This window comes from Chondrus crispus, genomic scaffold (genome assembly GCF_000350225.1).
Source record: "Chondrus crispus Stackhouse genomic scaffold, scaffold_33, whole genome shotgun sequence".
Taxonomy (NCBI): domain Eukaryota; phylum Rhodophyta; class Florideophyceae; order Gigartinales; family Gigartinaceae; genus Chondrus; species Chondrus crispus.
In genome coordinates this window covers 424,218-446,344 of record NW_005179241.1, presented here as the reverse complement: position 1 = coordinate 446,344, position 22,127 = coordinate 424,218, and positions in this window count along the sequence as shown.

Here is a 22,127-nt window from a genome sequence, read left to right as displayed (position 1 = left end):
CGATGGCCGCTGGCACGATACTGTATTTGGCGCATATGCCATGTGTGCGATATCAACCCTGAATTTCAGATTCCCATTTCGAGAATCGCAAGCCTGATTTATCATATCCATTTCCTTCGTTGGTTCCATGCGTGCAAATTAACAAACCGCAACGCCCCAAGAGCCCATTTCCCACCAAAAGTTGCCCATTCGTGTCCTCTATAAACGCCACTAAAAAGTTTTGGCACACGCTATTCGATGATGAAGTTACTCGCGAGTTTGCATCCGTCGTCGGCCTTAAACTAACACCCTAACTATGACTACCGATCTGCGCCTCTCTCGGAGTACATTAATCCATGCCCTGGCATCCCGAGTTCTGGGCAAAAGGACGGCAAAGAACGTCTTTGGTACACAGTACACTGACACCCATTTGGATGGTAGGGTTTTGGATGTCCACTCAAAATTTATTAAGAACCGAACTTACCGCTATCTCAGGTGCACATTTGTTGTCAGTACAGAAGCAAAGATTGCAACACTTCCTCTGAGTTCTGTAAAATTAGGAACTCTACAAGATCTGTCCAGACAGCCAGCCTGTCCCGAGGACGATCCCCTATATGTGGTTAACTGTTTCTTTGAAGAGAAAAAGCCGACCCCCTCATCTGATGCAATTTTAACGTTGCCTACAGAACGCAATCCACTTTCCAACATTGGAACAAGTCATGGAAATGATATCATTACCCGACAAGCCCACATGCGTAGTGGGACAGAAGGTCCCTCGTGTGACATACGTGCCACAGTGACACTCCCACAGCCCCGAAATATACCAGAAGATAACCTAATTGCTCACAACCAGGTCTGGGAGCTCTCATCAAATAGTAGCACGCTCATTGGACCCGTCACAGGATTGGCCTGTAAGATACAGTGTCTAGACGGCACATTTATTCAAGAAGGCGCCGCACCGCATATGTTTAATGGTATGGACTGCTTCACGGCTATGATGCCAGTGACCCATTTAGCGCGTATTGTCGAACTCAAAAATGATGATTTGCTGAATCGCAGCAGTTTACCAACTACAACTGGAGAAATTCTGCGATTCTTTGGAGTGTTAGTTCTCATGACGAGAGTACAGTTCGGTAATAGACGTGCTTTATGGCGGCGAGACTTTGGGAGTGAATATTTACCGTCATACAATTTTGTAAAGGCTATGGTGCGCTCAAGATTCGAATTTTTACGAAGCTGTATTCGATTTAGCAAGCAGAACGCAACAGCACCGGTGGGTCCGAATGCCAAAGAACGGCACCAATGGCAACTTTGTGATGATTTTATAGTTGCATTTAATGCGCACAGGCAGGCGAATGTATTCCCATCAGAACGTCTATGCGTTGATGAGTCGATGTCACGTTGGTACGGTTTAAGCGGCAGCTGGATAAGAATTGGATCCCCACACTATGTTGTGCTTGACCGGAAACCAGAAACTGGGATGGAGATTCAAAATATCGCTTGCAGTAGTTCGGGTATCTTGCTTGGTTTGAAAATCGTGAAAACAGCAGCCGAAACAGCACGAACATCCTCGGACGAACACAATAACGGCACAAATGTATTGGTGGAGCTGGCGGCACCGTGGAACGGCAGAGAGCGAATCATTTGTGCAGATAGCCACTTTGCATCCGTGGATGCCGCTGAAGCACTGCTGGGGATGAATCTTCGGTTTACTGGTGTGGTGAAAACCGCCACCTCTCGCTTTCCGATTGGTTACTTAAATCGCCTGCCAATGTATGATAAGGGAGATTCTATATCTCTTATCACGAACGTAACGGTCAATGGGCAGAGCAAAAAAATCGGGGCAATTTCGTGGCTTGACCGCAATCAAAGGACATTCGTCACAACATGCTGGAATATGCAGGAATCTTTTTCGCACACCCGCACGCGATGGTGCCAATTTGGAGATGGCGCTTGTCCTACCGTAATCAATATTGAGATGCCTCGGCCTGTCTTCGAGTACTTCGACGTTGCTGGCATTATCGACCAGCACAATCGTGTGCGGCAAGACAGTTTAGATTTCGAGAAGAGCATCGAAGTGAAGGAATGGAGCTTCCGTACGAATAGTACTGTGTTAGGAATGGTTTGTACTGATGCGTGGTATTTATATAAGTTTTGACGGCGAGGTCGCCCGATGATGTCACCCCACAGCTTCTGGTGTCAATTGGCCACGGACTTGATCAACGACTCGTGGGATGAGACAGGTGTACGACGGCGGGCATCCAGATCTTCGTCTGGATCTGACAGTCCAGATGCAAGTGTCGTATTGGGACAGCCTCATAGTGGAACTGACGTTCATTTGAGACCTACTAAGCGACTGCCACGCACCAGAACAGGACGCGTACGGGGCGCTCGTATGCAGAACAAGTGCAAATTATGTCCTAAGAAGACAAAATGGATATGTTCTAAGTGCTTGGACAACGGGGGAGGTGAGATATTTTTATGTCATTCTCAAACGCAGCGTAGTTGTTTCGAGGCTCACTTAGACGTGGTTCACGACTAGATTAATATCCCCAGCCCGGCGAAGTTGAGGTCAGCAACGGTATTTTGTACGTAAAGAACAGTTTTGAGCATTTATGAGAGTGGGCGATTGTAGTGAAGTTGTTTGGATGATTAAGTTTACGGGGGCAGCGTTCGTACGATACAGCGAATTTTCCACAGATGAGTACAGATCCATGAAGGTAAATGCTTTTTTGATCAGGCAAAATGTATTCCGGGAGTTCAAGTTGTGTATTTCTCCTTTAGAATGGAGTGCCAGGGACATTGATAGTCTTTAAGTGGACTCGATCTGCGTTTAAGAGAAGCTGGGAACTCTTTCGAGTTCATCCTCATTTGAGGATTTGCGATCCTCAAATGAGAAAAAAATGTCAAATAGACACTAGAAGAGGAGCCCCTGCTCAACAGCGCAAGAATTGCTGCGGTGTCTCAGGTCACATCTCATCAAAAGATCCTGATGACACTGCGGCGGCTTGCCACTGGCCTGTCGTTCCGTCAAATGGACAACATGGCCAGGATGTCCGTGGAATCTCAGCGACAAGCTTTTATCGTAACATTGAAGGACACATATCGTTGCTTCGGGCCGGTTTATCTCAACCGCAAGCCAACAGAGTCAGAACTGCGAAACGTGGTGAGTCCATATGATGCGAGAGGGTTTCCGCGCTGCATGGGTGCGGTAGACTGTATGCATCTCCATTGAAAGAACTGTCCTGTAGCATACAAAGGACAGTATCACAATCCCAAGGATGGAAAGTTGGCCACAAATAGTTGCGGAGCTCTTTGCGATAGTTCTCTATACTGTTGGCATTGGTTTGCGGGAAGGTGTGGTACGAATAATGATCTAATAGTTTTACGTCACAGTCCTGTTTTCATTGATATCTTTAACGGAAAAAAGAAGATGAAGCTTCCGGAAGGTTTCAAGTTGAATGGAGTGACACGGCACTGGTTGCTGTACATGCTATCGGACGGAATCTACCCGCCGTGGTGCATCTTCGCACAGCCCAACAATGCACCACTCATCGACAGTGAGCGCATCTATACCAAGATGCAGGAGGGTGTCCGAAAAGACATAGAGCGCTTTTTCGGTGTTTTACAGGGTCGTTTTAGAATACTACGTCATGAACTCCATGGATGGACCGATGAGCTCATTATTCTAATAAGGCAGGTGTGCGTAATTCTTCACAACATGAGAGTTGATATGTGGGAGCGGGGAGAGCTGAGGTCTGAGAAAAATGAAGATGGGGAGTCTGTAGATGTTGTTGGGGAGTTTGCGGAGGCTTTTACGGGTTTTTTAGCCGCGGAGGATACTGCTGATGTGACGGTGACGATCAGTCATGAATCTATTGGAGAAAGATCAGCGAAGTGTGGTTATAATGAACGAAGACAGACATATAGCGCTACAAGCAGAACTCACGAGACACCTGTGGTCTCGACGTGGAGACTCAGCTTAAGAACCGCCTGAAAGGCGGTTCTTTCTCCCGCTTTCGCGAGCCGGCTTCGCTTTTCCTCGTACCTCGGGCTCCACCGCCCGCGGAAGCGAGAGATAATTTGAAAATATGGCATTTTAAGGTGTGCTGTCGTTGACTCTCAGACCTGTAAAAGTAGGAAAAGTTTACTTTCCTAGCCTTCTTCTAAAACACACTTTTCGTACTACTACTTGGAGAACGCGGACCTTGTCTCGGTAACATCATCCTCAGTACGTTCTGCCTCTAAAAACTGCTGGAATGAGGAGCTATTGGGTCCCATGACCACGAAAGATGGAGCAGTCGCCAGCGAAGAAGACTGTTAGCCGACTTTGGATGTTGAGGCAAGCTTTCTCGCATAATCGTTGCCAAACTAATTAGCTGCATCGCTGCGAAGCGCATCGAGTATCCTCCGTTTTTCCGTATCTGCCATTGGAGTTCTCTTCAAAATCTCAAGTTGAAGTCCAAGCGCTGCGGCTTCGCGCTTGTCTCTCGCGGCGGACTCAAGCGCCGATGCCATCTTATCTACACTCCGGGCGACGCGTTGCGATCCATTTTCAACTTTCTCTTCTGGCTTTCTCCTCTTTAGTCCCGGAGGGCGCGCAGCGGAGGGCTTTTTCATTGAAATATTACCTTCCATGCCATCCCCGACCTCTCCAACACTTCCGTCACCTCCGCAATTCTTCTGATTCTCTCTGATAACGTCCTTGGCTGATCCAACCGAAGGCGAACTCCCGCCCCCCACCTTCATCGAAAACTTGGGAATCTTTGACAGATATAGTACAGCTTCCATCGACTTGATGGGCCCAGGCGTACGAAAACCCCCTTTATCCTTGTACTTGTTGGTATCGCAACAAAGAGCCAAAATATTACGTAAAGCATCCTCCTCACACTCTCCGGAGTGAGCCATTGAAGACCGATAGAGCTTTTCAGCCGCGAGATATTTCTGTGTCACGCGACTGTGCGTTCTCCACCGAGTCTCAAGACTCCCAACGGTCCGTGTGTTCTCGTTTGCAGAGCTGTGCTTCAAATAGCGCTTGTGGATCTCGGTCCAAAACATTTTAGCCTTCAAATTGGCGGTGGTTTCGGATAACGAGACCCACATAGTCGCGAGCGCATAGTCTTCTTGGCGTGAAAAATTTCTACCCTTTCCCGACATTGTTCGTAGTTCGAGAGAGGGGTCGGTGCGGTTGAAAAGAAGGGAAGGGAAAAGAGATGGCTGACGTTTTTGCTGGGGCCGGTCGGGGTTGTTGAGTATCGGTGGAAGGATGTTGGGTGCAAGGTAGAGAATGAGAATGATGCGTGAATTGGCTGTGGGGGTAGGAACCGGGTGAGGCGGGGGTCGCGTCTTCACTTTGGCGGGAAGTTGAAGATCGGAAACTTGGTCCCGTCGGTCGAAGCCGCCATGTGAACACACTTCATTGGCTGGAGGGACTTGGTTTTTGAGTGAAGCAGTGAGTAAATTCGTCTCGATTTACTCACCACTTTACTCAAATTCCAAAATCTGGGCTTGGTTTTTGGCTTAATGGACATGGCAATGATATGTTACAGGCCGAAATTTGGGAATTGGACACAATGATAGAGGTGCTCTTATGCGGTAGGCGACAGCCAATGGTGTTCTCTCGTATGGCACGTTGGTAGTGACAGAGGCCATTATTTTAACTTTGTGTGCGCCATCATACTGTTAAGAAAAGTATTAAATGGACCAATCAGGTGCACGCTGACGTCCATACTTGTCCAAACATGCCCGTTCATGCTGTCTCAAAGGAGGCCCTCAGGGCCTGAGCTTGTCTTACAGAGGGGGTCTCCTCAATATTTCGCTTTACAATACTGCACATGGCCAAAAGTGCACCTCTTTCAGCGATGTCACAACTCTTGCCACGTGTACATCTGTGCACATGGATCCATGCCGATGTAGATGCACACCGCTGCGCTGCGGTTCACGACCACGACCGGACACCCCGACCACCGATAGCGACCACCGCGACCACCGACCCAATACAATCCCAACACCAGATGGAATGGCCACGAGGGACCGGAAGCCGCTCCAATCAACGGAGCTCCCGAAGACGTCTCACGCTTGCCGAAAAAGCTGATATAATTGAACGTTTGGCCAACGGAGGAACCGTCGGCGATGTGGCTCAACATTTCGGTTGCGGGCGCAGGACCGTTCAGAAGGCTAAAGCAGAATCGCATAAAATTTTAAACGCTCTTGAGAACCAGTCGCTCAACAGGGAATTCAAGTGTGTAAAAGCATCCAAGTTTCCCGAGACTGACCGGCTTCGGTACGAATTTGTACAATTTGCCAGAGCTGCGAAGCTACCGATTTCTTCATCCGTGCTTCACAACCGTGCACTATACATCTGTGACAGTATGTTGCAGAAAGAACTTGGGTATGATGTTTTCGAAAAGCTTCAATTTTTTTCTGCATCGCCGAACTGGATAACCGGATTTGTGAAACGATATGCACTTCGATTCATCCGACTACAAGGGGAGGCCGGTATTGTATCTGTAAAGGACGTGTCTTCTGAGATAGCCACACTCCGCGAGCAACTTCCTCACCACAATGAGGATTATTTATTCAATATGGATGAGACCGGAATTTTTTTAAATTTTTTCCCAAGAACACGTACGTACTGGCATGCGAAGACAAGAAAAAATTGAAAGGAACAAAAGACATGAAGGCGAAATCGCGTGTTTCACTTTACGTATGCACAAATGCCCAAAATGTCACGGGATCGCTAAAAGTTCCGATGTCTGTTATTGGAACTGCTGTGAATCCAACATGTTTTCGGAAAGGAGCCCCTCGACTGACTTACTTCAGCCAAACAAATGCCTAGTCGGATGCTAAGACGTTTAAGCAGTGGTTCTATACTGTCTTTCTGCCATTTGTGCGTATGGAAACATCAGATAAAGTGGTAAATTTAATGGACAATTGTGGGCCCCACGCTGCATATTTAAACGATTCGTGCGACCAGGTTACAATTATTACTTTACCGCCGAACTGTACGCCTATGTCTCAACCGATGGACATGGGGGTGATTGCATCTTTGAAGATGCAGTACAAGTCAAGGCTCTTGGAGCGCATTTGTGCAACTATTGAAACCCGTCAGGACCTCTGCAGCGCCTCCAGAAACATGAAAGCAGGAACAAAAGGCATTGAGGAAGGTCACGATCCCCACATGCTGAACGTATGTGCTTTTCTTTACGATGCCTGGCACAGTATTTCTGAGCGGACGGTTGCGCGGTGCTGGGTGAAGGCAGATATGTGGCCAAGCGACGTGAATAGTAATCTTTCAATTCAGGTCAGGAAGGTCAAGAGGTCAACGAGATTTATTGATGATAAAGACATCGCCATCGTAACTGATCTTTTATCTAAGATACGTCTGCATGATGATGATAATATGTTGGGAGACTCCAACACTATCAATGAAGAGGACGTTTTCAAGTGGCTATCTATTGAAGACGATTTGGATGTGCGAGAAGCACTTGTGAACGATTGCTTCGAAGGCCTGGATCAGCAGGGAGCAGATGAGGAAGGTGTAGGCGAGGCTGTGCAGGAGGAATCTGACGAGGAGGGGGAGCTACAGTTTATCAAAGTGCCCCCTCTGAGAGAAGTCGCGCAATATTTCGAAGGGGTTGAGGAACTCGCACTTTTGACTGGCGTCAGGGATGCTTCAGAGGCACTGCGCCATGCCAAGCGAGCCTTGTTTGAGGCCTATCACCAACAAGCGCGCAAGAAGCGACGTCAAACGCTCATATTGGAGCATTTTGTGGCCGGTGGGCCGTGACCTGTGGATGGGCCTTTATTAGTTCGCGCTGTCAGTAGTGCGCATCTATAGTTGACGGCACGAGGGTGTACTATTGAGGTGTACCTACTGTAATTAGTTCTTGGCTTCAAATTGTACATTGAACGACTGTAACAGTACAAGAGCACAACCCCTGTTTCGGACAGTGCGCCACTGCAATGGACATTACTAATAATATCAAATTTTGGCACTATAACCTCAGAACCAACCGCACGTAACGGTTTTGCTGACCATACCCATAAACATATCAGGTCCGTCTGCCCTATTTTAAAAACAGACCAAGTCATCCGACTTGTCGCCGAATTTTCCATCGAAACCCAAACACTTGATGTCAAAAATGCAAACGGGAAAAGTCAAGCCCATTACAGTGATCGCTCTTTTCACATGCACTGCCGTGATATTAGTTGAGATGTGCCCTATATGGTGGAGAACCACAAAGTCACCCGTTTGGGAGGACTATGTCAGACTGTACAGGACAGCCTGGCAAATAATGTGTTGCAGTATTTAAGGCCGATGGATCAGCACTACTCAGTAGAAGGAGCGATAGGCGAGATAAAGTGACCTTAAGATTCCATCAGGTTATGGGCAACTGAACGCGACAATCTGCGCAACGTCTGAACCCCCACGACGGATCCCCTTAGCAAACGAACGCTCCAACGGCGCAACACCTTCGCGCGCAACATCGACCTCACCCACGAGCTCCTACGGGTAACCAAGCTAGCCGAGTCCGAGACCAACCCGCACAATGACAACGACAAATCCCACCACAAACCACTCTCAACCCCTTACCACGACAATGTCGTACCCGTACCACTCTAGTAATGTTTTTCGCGCGACTCGTCTACACGTGTATCTAGATACTTCAAGTACCCCGACGTACAGTATCAAGCCTATTTACACCAGCCTTGCTCGCATTCGACACGCGCACACGTGGACCTACTACCGCGCCTGTACACGTGTGTACCATAACACGGCCCCCTGACCTTTACCCGTTACATCTCGACCACGATCTAAGTACAGTATATAGTGTCGTTGGGGCTTGCGCCGGGTGGGTTTGGGGACAAGCAACCAAGGACCAAGTACGCGACTCTCGTTCTTGGTTTTGCGCGGTACTAACTAACTTCTTCTCGTTCACGCTCTCTCGTTCTCCTCGCTCGCGCCCTAGGACTCTCGTGGCCACGTCTCATGTTGCCTCCCGGCTCGCGCGCACGGTCTGCTGGCCATGTGTTAGCCCCGCTGGGTCGAGAGCACGGCGTCGTTCGCTTCTAGTTTCCGTGGTTCACGAGCACACCCGGGTTCTACAGCCGCCCGAAGGCCTCTACCATTTCCCCCTAGCTACTTAGTACACGACCCCACGAACGACCCTTGTTTTAGCACGTGACCACGTTTCGCGTCCTACTACAGGCAACACATCGACCTTGGCCAACATCAAATCCTCCGATATCCCGCAACCAGATCCGGCAAATTACGGACCCTGGTTACTCGGCTTACGAACGGCAGCGACGGACTACGACGCACTCGACTACATCCTTCAAAACCCCCCCACGCTGACGGAACCCCAGGAGCGCGCAACTTACATCAAGAAGCAAACTTATATACTCAGTAAGATGCTGGCCACTATCCCTGCAGAAATTCTCAACCTCCTTATCGAACCAAACTCTGAACCTACCCCTTTACACCTCCTTACTGACGTCAAAGCGTACATGCATACAACCAACGCTAATGACCACAAGTACCTGAAGTCGCTCGCAGAAGCTACCAACTTCCTCCCAGGTATGACATTGGAAGATTATGTTGCGACCCACGAAAAAATACGCACATGTATGATTGCCGCGCGCTACCCCAGCATCCGCGACCTGGCCGTCACTGTCGAGTTCATGATCGACGGCTTGCGTCACAACCCAGACACCGCGAACATTGGCCTGCAGCTCATCACCACAAACCCAGCCGACACAAAGGAGTTCACGCAACAGTGTAACCGCCTCCGCGCGTACAAAGAATTTCATGCACCCACCATCGCCCCCGCCCAAGGACTCACCCCGAGCACCACAGGTAGTGTACTTACACGGCTCCTTAAGCAGCTCGTGTGCAACCAAAACCAACGCAACCCAATGCCATACCAAGCCACACCATCTCTGCCCCCAGTTCAGATACCTTGCCAGTACCATCTCTCCCTCGGCGTCAACCGCCCGCGTCACACCGACCAGCAGTGCCGCGATCCGGACCACCCGAACAACAAACCCCGCAGAAACGCTACCCGCAAGACAGTAGCCCGCGCAATCGAGACCCACCTCGATTACTCCCAAATCATAGCCGATCTCCAACATCACGTGCATTCCAAAGCCACAGGCAATTCACACAATGATTCCAACGACGATGACGGTATGTACATCATTGACCCCGCGGCACAACCTTCACACGTCTGCGTACCCACCAAGACCATGAATCCCCTCCCCTTCCCCATCATAACCACCACCGCTACTAACAACACATCCCCATGCACTCATCAAGGGACGATACAGATAGCGACGAGTAACCCCAAACCACTCATCCTCCAGGCCGTAGCGAACCTCCCCTCAAGCGCAACCTTCTTGCGGTGCACGACATAACCACAAATACGGCCCTCGGATCTTCACACGCAAGGCCATCTTCTTGCTTCCCAAGCAGACTGACTTGCCCGTCGTCAAGTTGGGTAGCTGGAACAAGCGTCTCCTTGCTTAAAAAACCACTCCTCGACCCCCGGCGCAAGTCCAACAAGCCTCCTGCGCCAGAGGGGCGCGCACGCCACCGCAAGTACCCACCAAGACACTAAAAGCTTTGCCTTCCTCACACCAGCCCACTCCTACCGCCCCACAAAGGCGCACCGCTCCACCCAATAGCATCCGCCTGCCCGCACTGCCCAGGACACGCAAACACGTGCGCCTCTCCGACGGACCTACACGCCCTGCATCTTCAGCCGCCCACACAGCGCTCTACCACGATTGGCACCTTAAGCTGAACCACAGCACATCAACTGCCATCCAAGGGATGGCCAAAGAACGCACAATCCCCTCCCCACCATCCGGCCTCAAGCGCACACCTCCTCAACTCACCTGCTTTTCTTGTGCCCATGCGAATCAGCGGCCCCATCCACACCGGCCGAACAACAACGAATACTGCGTCGGCGAGTACTTCAGCTCGGACACCTGTGGACCGATCACACCGCAGTCACGACAGGGCAACAAACACTTCATAACGTTTCTAGACGCCGAGAGCAGGTATGTTATCCTCAATTTCATCAAGGACCGCCGGGAAGTCGGAATCATCGTACCTGCCATGCTCGCCTGGTCAGCCGTGCACGCGCCCACCCGCACACGCATACTCAGGACCGACAATGCCTTGGGGTATACCAGCAAGTTAGTTGCTAAAGCATGTCAGAAGCACGGAATAAAGTTCCGGACCACGACACCGCATCAGCCCCAAGAGAACTCACGTGCCAAACGCAATAACCTAACACTCGTCTCAGCAGCACGGGCAGTGTTGCACCACGCCAACCTCAACGACACCCATTGGGAGGACGCCGTGCGGGACGCAGCTTACATGTAATATATAATTAGGCACAGCGCCCACGGCCAAGCCCCGTACACAAGGTGGCACAGAAAGCCGACACCAACACGCTACATATTTGCATTTGGTCAACGCGGTACGGTGCCAATCCACCGGAAGAAGAAGCTCCACCCTCGCTCCGACCCCGTACGGTAAATGTACAGCGTCACCGACACCATAATAGCAGTACTCAACCTCAACACCCAGCAGTACCAGCACATGCGTGCAACCAACTTCCGGCCCTACCACCGTGACAAGGATCCAGCCCATCTGCACGCCGCTGTATTTGCCTACCATTCAACCCAGGCGACACCGACCCAAATCACACCAGCCACACCCAACCCTGCCACGTTCAGCCAGACCCAACAGTACCCCGACGCAACCCAATGGACTGAAGCTCACGATAGGGAGCTCCACACACTAGAAGACAAACATACAGTCCGCTGGCTGGCTCCAGTCGATATCCTTCCAGGTGTTAAACCCATCCCGTTAACAATGTGTTATCGCTATAAACAGAACACAGACGGAACAATAAACACACAAAAAGCCCGATGTTCCGTACGAGGATACCTGATGAAACCAGGCCTCCACTATGACCCCAACGCTACGACAGCGTACATGAACGAAGAACTACAGTGCGTCTCATGTTCGCACTCAACACTCAGTACAATCTGTCGTTCGAACACTTCGACATCAAGGCCGCATATTAACATGAAGCCTACCCGCAAGACCGCCCCGGGCACTTTCACCAGCCCAAACGGGCCGATGTAACGCTTAAACATCAAGGCTCAGACGGCCTCCTCCTATGCATATATATCTCGACGGACTCGTGACACATCTCACCACCCATGGATACACGCAAGGCCAGGCCGACCCATGCCCCTTCACGAAGACAACTGCCAAGGGAACTATATGCATTAACGTGACACTCGACGACTTCTTAGCCATAGCCATCAACGCGAGCCTCATTAATGACTTACACTACACACTCAAACGCAGACACGCAATTAAGCAGCTCTGACCACCAACCCAGTATCTCAACTGGAAGATTTCGCCCAGCACCGACGGAGCTATCCACATGTAGCAGCCGCAGGTTATCGCGCAGATCCTCGAGAAGCAGCGATTGACCGATTGCAATCCCAAAAGCACCCCGTTTCCCGAAAACCCCAACGACGCGCTCGCCAGCCAGGCCCCACCCCTCCACGCCGCAGAAGCCCACACCTTCAGGGAAACAGTTGGTGACCTACGGTACTTAGCTGACAGTACGCGGCCAGACATCACCCACGCCACCAACGGACTGGCTGCTGCGATTCACAGCCCTACCACCACCCACAGGCAACAACTTAAATGGCTTCCGCAATATGTCAAGGGCACCCCCACACGCAGCATATGTTATCCAGGAACATCACCCACAAACCCCCCCGGTCCACTAACGACGTACAGCGACGCCGACTACGCCAATTCTAAAGGCCAAAAATCCTACACAGGCATAGTCCACATGTACAACCATGCGACCATCAGTTGGACATCGTCCAAACAGAGCGAGGTAGCGCTTTCCACGTACGAGGCTGAATACCTAGGCGGGGCGACTGCGATGCAACAGACAAACTGGATCCGTCGGATCCTCAACCAAACCCCGTACGCCCAACCCGAGCATTCCCCACTCTTCACTGAGAACGAATCGGCCATCAAAATCGGCCGAGACAGTGCCCCCATCAAGCGCCGCAAACTCATAGACGTGCGGCATCACCGCCTGCAGGATAACGTCACAAGAGGCGTCGTTACACTCCACAGAGTACCCACCTCCGATAACCCGGCCAACATGCTAAACAAACCGTTAGGAAAGACGAAGTTCAAACGCTTCACGACAATGCTCAACATCACAGAGCCAGCCCCTCAGTCTTAGCTCCATCGCAGCACTGGAGACTGTCAGACTGTACAAGAGCACTCTGCTGCTCGTAGCAAGACCCCTGTCAGACTGTACAGGACAGCCTGGCAAATAATGGCAGGCATAGTATTTAAGGCCGACGGATCAGCACTAGGCAGTAGAAGGAGCGATAGGCGAGAGAAAGGGACCTTAAGATTCCATCAGACTAGATACAATGCAATGAGACTGTGGATGAGGCCAGGTCATGCTTCATGATAGGTAAAGTGAATCAAAGATAGTTTTCGCACCACCCAGCGAATAGGATGCCATATTGAGTAGCAATATATCAAGAGAACCACTATATGATATCCAGGCCAGCTTCTGACGTCACAGCTGACATGAAGCAAATGTGTGGTCCGTTTCACAGGTTTACGACGAGAGGATCCGTTAGATAGTATAAAGGTACCGTTTTGCTCTACTCCGAGTAACAAGCGCTTCATATCGTCAGACGGACTAACGGCCTCCTCCTTTCCCGGATTTCGTACTCTTTTAAGTGTTTATGAGCCCAGAGTCGCCTACTGACACTCAAAGGTTGTTTTAACAGTTGCGGCAAATGCATTTGGACGAGCGCTTGTGAAAAATCGTGATGGAAAAAGCAATCGTGTGTTCAAGTTCAAGCGGGAACCAGGGGCATGAATTTTCTTGTGGCGAGCCAGTACTGAGGCTGCCTGCCAAGATCATAAAGCGTGGGGCGTAGTCCAAGCCGATATCGTCGCTTCAGAGACCAGTAAGTTTTGTGGTTGTAGCATAAACACCCCCAACGGAGAGGGGTGTATGCACAGCTCGACGTAGACCCCGTCCGAACGGGAAGACGGGGGTGAAGCCGGACACCAGCTAACGGCACCGGGCAGCGGGCCCGGGTAGCGTGGTAGAGCGGGAACGGGGAGGACGCCGGTACGCGCGAGCGGTTCGACGCCTCGACGCCCCGGCGCGGTACTGGGTGACGATCCAGTACCGACGGGCGGAGGCGGAGCCGGCTCGTGGGCGTACCGCGCGCGTCCTCAACCCGCGCTCGGTGCCGCTCTAAGGTAGTTAGCGAACGCTACTTTAGAAAAAGCGGGAAGTCGGACCTTGAAGGTCGGTGGGTGACAAGTCCGTGCTTGTCCTCCTCCACCGCCGCCGGTCCGCTCCATATTTAATGTACATAATAACCTATCATAATAGTACAGTACCGATGTACTGTAGCGACGTACTGTAGCAGTCGGTCGACACTGTAATACTGTCAGCCATCGGGGCTGACAGTACACGTGTGTGTGTGCGCTCTTCGGTCCCGCGCGTACACGTGTACACGTGCGCCCACTGTACTCGGGGTTACACGTGGTGGTACTGTAGAGCATCGAGCTCTACAGTAACCGATCCGATTCTGAGTTGATCTAATCTAAAGTAAAGCCCCAGGGGGGGGGTTATACTACACGGCCCCCCCCTTAAGCGGGGACGTCCGCGTCCACGGGTGCTTGTAGAGAGGGGACAACATGTCTGGCCATGCCGTCTATACGGTCGATTCTGCTCTCCCTGTCGACTCTGCTCCCTGCTCGCTATCCTCCGTGTTCCGCCTCGCACCTCCCTACGCGCGCGCAGGTCATTCCTCCCCCCCTTCTGGGGACGACGAATTCGTCGTCACTCCGTCACCCCTGCCCCCTTTCCGGCGCGCGATCCTGCGTGTGCCCTCCGGGCTGGTTCTCGTCATCACCCTACTACCCCCGTCGTGGGAGTCCGCCCTCGTTCATCCGGCCTCAGCTCGGTCGGCTCCCTCTGGTAAAAGCCCCTAAGGCATTTTCTTGTCCTTTGCTCCTCGACGTGCGTTATCGATTTCTCCCCTCGGCCTACACCGCGGCCTCGCTTGTAGCACGACCCTCCCCGATGGGCTGTGCTTGACGCGGTCCCTTCGTCCGTATAAGCTAGCGACGTACGCACGAGAGTCGCTGAGGGGGCAACCGGTCGCCTTGCTCTCTCGTGGATTAGATGAGCTGTGGCGTACGGTGGTTAGAGCCCCGTCTCCGGCACTTCCCCTCCTCGGCTTCTACGCGTCACCCTCGTACGACGGGAGGGCGCTGCGTGATGTGCCCTGTCTCGTGAGGCGTCTTTGGCCGCGTGCGCGGCGGCAACGTCGACGGTCGAGCGTACTGCGCCGTTTCGCGTGGCCTCCCTTTCTCTGTCCGCCTCCCTCTCCGTCCTCCGCCTGCCGGCGACCTCTTCGTTCGGTCCCAAAGGGGACGGCGTGTCCGAAGGAGGGGCGCGGAGACCGAGAGACTCAGGGAGCTCGGACGTGAGGGTGGTCAAGCCCGAGCGGAATTAACGAGCTCCCATTGGTCGGTCTGCTCTTACGCGGTTGAGGAGCGCACATGGGCGATTTCTGAGGTACCCAATTTAACGATGTCCCATTGGCCGGACGATCCCCGACTCCTTGTGCCCAACGTGAGGTGTGTGCGGAGCGCAATTACTTCTCCTCCTCGCCCCCCTCCCTTTGCGCGCAGTCGGTGCCTTTCCCGAGTGGGGGGCGAGTAGAGGGGGGGGGTGCCACGCCGTGCAGCTGGGCGGCGGAGCGTGGCCGCGTGGCTGAAGTCGTCTTTCTAGCATGCGCGTGCGGATAGGTTCCCCCGCTCCGGCACCGAAGTCAACGGTTCCCATCCCTCGGCTACGGCGTATAAGATGATAGGTGGAAAGAGCCAGAAGTCGGAGAATGGCCCTCCCTCGAACACTTCGTATGTCTTTGCTGTACCGTGTTCCGCCACAGCTCTTCGACAGCGTTTGTGTAGCGAGCTGGTCCGCGTGGTGAAGCTAGTGATGGGTTGCCGAAGGAGAGTGTAAGGCCGGAACACTCAGAATGATGCACGAGAAGAGGCGTCGTCCTCGTAGACCACCACGCGCTTCCCCACGATGGTCTCCTGACGTAAGCCCACCGTCAGGTTCTCAGCGTCCTTGCTTTCCAGCAGCACATACATCTATCCTGCATCTGAGCATGCCAACCGCGTTGACGTTCGCAGCCCGCGCTCCGGTTCTCAAATTCACGGCTAGCGGCAAGGCGAGGGCCTGACGTTTCTGCTCGTCGCAGTGGCGTCGCTAGCCAACTGACTCGCGCGGTACGGTCGCGCAGGTTATTCTTCTCGCCGTCGCTGTGCGCTGGGGCCGCTTTCTTGCGTTTCTTCCCTCTTCTGCGGGGGCGGCGTCTTCTTGCTGCGCCGAGGCCAGGGTAAGCGTTTTAGTCTGCTCCTCTCTGAGCGTCGTAGTTGGGGTTGCGGGTTCGCCGGGTGTTCGTCGTCGGTACCCGTCCCTCCTTTCGGCCATAGGCCGCCTGTTCGCAACTGCAGTTCGCGATCCGCACAGAGATGAGAGGTTAGTGACGTAGGGTCCCCTGGGGGAGGCGTCTTCCAGCGCCGTTCGCCGTTGGTGGCGGGTGTTCGAGTGCGCGGAAGCCCTCCCCCCCGCGCTCGTCTTCTCCTCAACGGTAGTCCGCCGCTCCCCCGTTGGTCGAGGGGGCACGGCTCGGGTTCGAAGCTCGACCTGTGCTCGGTCGGCAGTGCGCGCTAGGAAGGTTAGAGGAAAAAGAACCAGTCTGGCGGCTCGCCGCACGTCAGTATTTCGGGGCACCAGCTCGATGCGAGCGTGGGATTCAACCTCGCGCGTGCTTCCCTTCTCGGTCAAGGGGCGGACGTGTGTACCTTCCGGTGGTACCTGCTGTACCCTAGCTCAGCGCCGTCCGCCTTCTCCTTGCTTTTCGTATGGCTTACAGTGCCCCAGGACGCGGCGCACGTGCCGGTGTAATTTATCCCCCCCTTAATTTTTCCGTTATTTTCGGGGTACTGTGGCGGCAGTGCTTTGGTGATGACGCGATCGGTGTTGGTGCATGGCGCGCATCTGGCGCCGCTCACGTGTAACGTTCTCATCTCCCCGTATCATTACGGGGCATGTCTCGGCGGCGGTTTTGAAATGTCTCTCGTCCGTGCGCACATATTGGTGCCCCTCCGACTGAGTTGCTCTCGCTTCCTCGCTCTTATTGAACGGCCCTAGCGCGCGTTCTCCTGACGCCGCTCCCCTCGCCTGCGCGTCTGCCTGCGCGTTTCGTGCGTCTTCTCGCGCACGACCCACACCGGGAGGGTCATGATCCGGTCTTCTGCCGGGCTGTATAACCCGGATGCTGATTGATGGCTCGCCGTGAGCCTCCACTTTCTCGGATATTCCGAGACGCAAGCGACGGGCATTCTGGTCCCTAGCTCCGCCCACCGAGGGCTCTCGTGATCCCACCGCTGATCGTCTCGTTCGTCGGGCGCCCCTCCTCGCCGTGGTTGCTGGACTTAACGGATCGTCCGGCAATCCTGTTCGGGGGGGGGGGTCATCCGATTTTTCCGATCCGAACGGGGTTTTGCGGTCCTCGTAATGTCGGTCATTACGAGGGCTCAACATTTTTTTTCAGGCAGTTCGTACTGTCCTGTTATTCTGTCTCGCGTCCTTCACGTCCGAGAAGTCAAGACGACTTGACTTGAACGCGTCGCAGGCTGTGACCCTCGGATAGGGTCCGCCGACCTCCTTCGCTCCCCCTTTTAGTCTATTCGTGCAGGCTGGGGTTAATCCGCGAAGGAGCGGTTGAGGGCCCCCCCTTAAGCGTGAACGTCCGCGTTCACGGTTTGGGTGAGATCTCTGCCGGTTCGTCTCCGGAGGCGTTGGGCGTAACGAGACACCAACTCCTCCGGGACGTGAGTCCGTGCAGTCCAAGTGGGCGCGTCGTAATCCGCCCACTTGATGAGGAACTCCGTAGTTCCGTCTTCCATGACTCGATGTCTCAGTAGCCGTTCGACGGCATACTGCGTTCCCGCGGTGACCTTATCGGCGAGGTGCCGCGGGGTCGTCGTACTTGCTCGTGGCGCGTCTATCGGAGACGGCGCGTACACGCAGCGGTCGGCGGAGACTCGCTCGGTGACCCATCACGATCGATCGTGATGGTTCGGCGGTCATTGACGAGCACGCGGTAGGGTCCGACAGCGGGCGAAGCGAGCTTGTTTGATGTCTTAGCCCCATCGGTGGGGTTGAGATATACGTATTCTCCGGGACGGAGCCGGGAAATAAGACGTCGTATGCGCTTGTCGAAGTCGCGCTTGTAGCGAGCCTGCGTCCGACGCCGGCTCCCATAGGCCTTCTGGATAGTCGAATCCAAGGTCTTGAGGAACTCGGCACGTTGGTCCCCGTATCGGAAGGGGGCGCGTCGCCGTCCGCCCGTCGGAGAGAGAACTCCGGCGGTGGCCTGCTGAGCACGAGCTCAAACGGCGTGGTGCGTGTGGTGCGATGTACGCGGGAGTTGTACGCATACGTAAGCGGCCCCACGTACACATCGCAGTCGTCCTGGTGTTCACCCACGTAGTTCCGCAGCATCGAGGCGATTGTTCGGTTATAACGCTCGACTTGCCCGTTCGTCTGGGGATGGTACGCCGAAGTGTACAAATTCGTTATTCCCAGAACGCGGCACGTGCTGTGGAAGAACTTGGCATTAAACTGAGGGCCGTTGTCCGAAAGCAACGTGCGAGGGACGCCATACTTGAACAACCACGAGTCGCAGAACGCAACTGCGACCGTGTGCGCTGTTATCGTGCGGAGCGCAACGACTTGCGTTAGCTTACTGAAGCGGTCCGTAATCACGAGCAGGAACCGTTTTCCTGTCTTCGTCTTGGGGAGCGGCCCCAAGATGTCGATCGCGAGGCTCTCGAGGGGCCTCGTAGCTGGAAACAATCTCAATCGGTTGGGATGTTTCCTCAGCTTCACCCGGTTCATCGCCCAGGTTCGACACCCTCGCACCGTGGCTGCGACGTCCGCAGCCAGGTGGGGCCAGTAGTACTCGCGTCGAAGTGCGTAGTACATACGGTTCTGGCCCGGGTGCCCCGCGATGGCCGGGTTGTGGCACAGGCGAAGGAGCCTGGCGCGGAGCGTCCGAGGTACCACGATCTGAACGATATCAGGGTCGAAGGGGTGTCTCCGCTTGAGCACCCCTTGGTTGTCCTCGAAAAAAGCGGAGTCCCGGGACTCTGACTGTCGTGCCAAAACGGTTTGGCAGAAGTCATCCACGCGTTGCTCCTCGGCTATCTTCTCTATCGTAAGAGGGGCCAGAAGGTCGTCCTGCGGTGGGGCGACCAGGGAGTCGAGCGCGCCAGCCTCGGGGTCTTCGGCGCGCTGGATGGCGGCGGCGTCGAACTCGTCGTTCTCTTCCCAAAACGAATTGGGTCCTTGCAGAGCGGGAGCTTCGCCGTCACCTCGCGGTTCGTCGCGCGTCCGTGCGCGCGACCTTGTTCAGGCTTCGGCTTGATTCCGTGTCGTTACGAAGACATGGACGGCCTGATGATCACAGCTCGCGGTACAAGCGCGGTCCGCGAGCTCGTTCGATACGTCTCGAACTGTCGTGCCCCCGTCGAAAGTGAGGATGTCGTCATCCACCTCGACGGTGGAGCGAAGGTCATCGGCGGCCTTCGGCGACACGAGTCGTGACAGGGCATCGGGCACCTGATGCACGCGTCCGGGGCGGTACTGAATGGTGAAATCGTATTCAGCCAGACGTAGCCGCCACCGGGTGAGTCTTCCGGAACTCTCGGTGAGGGACATGAGCCATCGGAGGGCGTCATGGTCCGTCCGTACGGTGAACTTCGTGCCTTCTACGTACGGACGTAGTGTGCGGACGGCCCACACTACGGCGAAGCACTCGCGTTCGGTAGCGCTGTAGTTGCGCTCACTATCGGACAGTGAGTACGACCAATACCCCACGGGGCGCCAGTCGTTCGGCTCTTCGTGCTCCTGAAGTAAGGTGCAGCCGAGTTGGTAGGCACTCGCGTCGGTGTGTATCATGTACGGAAGACCGTGCCGGGGCAACGCGAGGATCGGCGGAGCGATCATGCACTTCTTAAGGTTCTCGAACGCCTGAAGTTGCAGCCCCGTGGGGTTATAGAAATCGGGATCCGAATCCTTGCGCGTCATGTCGGTCAGAGGACGCGCAATCTTAGCGAACCCCTTAACGAATCGGCGGTATACGTTACACGCCCCGAGGAACGAGCGCACTTGCGTCAACGTCCTCGGGAACGTGAACGTCTTGAAAGCGTCGGCCGCCGTATCGGCCACGCTCAACTTGCCTGGGGAGATGACGTGCCCCAGGTAGTGCACCTTCGGTCGGAAGAAGCTGCACTTCTTGAACTTAAGGGAGATACCGGAACTCCGCAGTAAGCTCAAGACGGTATCGAGATGCCTCGCTTGTTCTCCGTGCGTACGGGAGAACACGATCACGTCGTCGAGATAGACGAGGCATATTTGCCAGCGGACTCCGGAGAGTATTATGTCGAGCGCACGTTGGAAGGTGGCCGGTGCCCCTTTGAGTCCAAACGGCATGCGCAAGTGGCGAAACGTGCCCATGTGCGTCGTAAACGTGGTCTTATCCCGGTCTTCCGGAGCGACCGGGATCTGCCAATAACCGGAATTGCAGTCCAACGTGGTGAAGACGGCTGCATCTCATAACCAGTCGATGCGGTCGTCCATCCGTGGCAGCGGATACGAATCCGCTGCCGTCTTCGCGTTGAGACGCCGGTAGTCCACGCAGAACCGAAGAGAGCCGTCTTTCTTCGGTACGAGCACCACGGGGGACGCCCACTCGGTGCTCGCGGGTTCGATAATCCCTGCGTTCAACATCTTGTTGACCTCCTTCGCGACCATTTCGCGCATGGCCGGGCCCTTCCGATAGGGCATGGAACGAATCGGTTTCGTTCCCGGTTCGAGGGGAATGCGGTGCTCCGTGGCTTGGATCGTTCCAAGCGCACCGCTCCACAGACTCGAATGCTTACGGAGCATCTCGAGCACGTGGCCACGGAGCTTGTCATCATCGATGTATGACAGGTCGATCTCTTTTTCCCATTCCATCGGTGGATTTTCGGGCTCCTTTTGCTGGGGGAGTACAGTACCCCTCGCCGTCGGTTGGCCTAAAGGTGACCGTTCGACCGGTTTGACCCCCCTGCCCCCGGCGGTGGTCTTATCGTCGGAGTTGGATCGGCCAACTTCTACCCCACCGACTTGATCGGTCAAGTCGGTCAGGTGTAGCGCGTGCGCGATCCCCTCGGCGACCTTACGTTCGGGAGTGAGGATCGCGAGAGGGTTGCGCTTCCCGTATGCCACGACGGTGTGCTTCGGAAGCCTCCTTTCTCGTCGTGAGAAATTCGCGACGATGACGTCGAGGGTCCGATTCGGTAGGACCTCCGCGACGCCATTCGTCAGCCTCACTCCATGTCGGTGTTGGAGTGAGGGCTTGGGTTCCAGGAACACGAGGCCCCTTCCCGCGGTTGTCACACGCACGCGGGCTTGTGACATCGCGGGGATGGTAACCCAGCGGGCGATTCGGATCGCTTGCGGGGCCTCCTCGCGTACGTCTGGCCGACCCGTGTGTCGCCCGTGTCGCCTGGTAGGGGGAGTCGACTCCCCCTTTCCGTCAACGATGGCGACGGAACCGCCTTGGCGTAGCTCCATTCGTTGAGCTTCGATGTCGATACACCGCACGTGCGTATCGATGAAGGCCGTGCCGAGAAGGACCGGCACGGCGAGCTGGTCCGCGACTACAAACGGAATTCGGAACACCGTGTTCCTCAACCGCACGGCCAAACGGACGACGGCCGAAAGCTTGAGGGGGTTGCTATTCGCGCCTGCCAATCGTGGCAGAGGTGCGTCGTGCACGACGTAACGCATCCAATCGGGGGGAAGGTCGGCCTTCCTCACCAGATTATATCCCGAGCACGTATCAACAGCAATCGTGCGGGGTTTAAATGCATTTCCCTCTGTGGCTATCGAGCCGAGGACGTTGTAGATCTTCGACGTCAT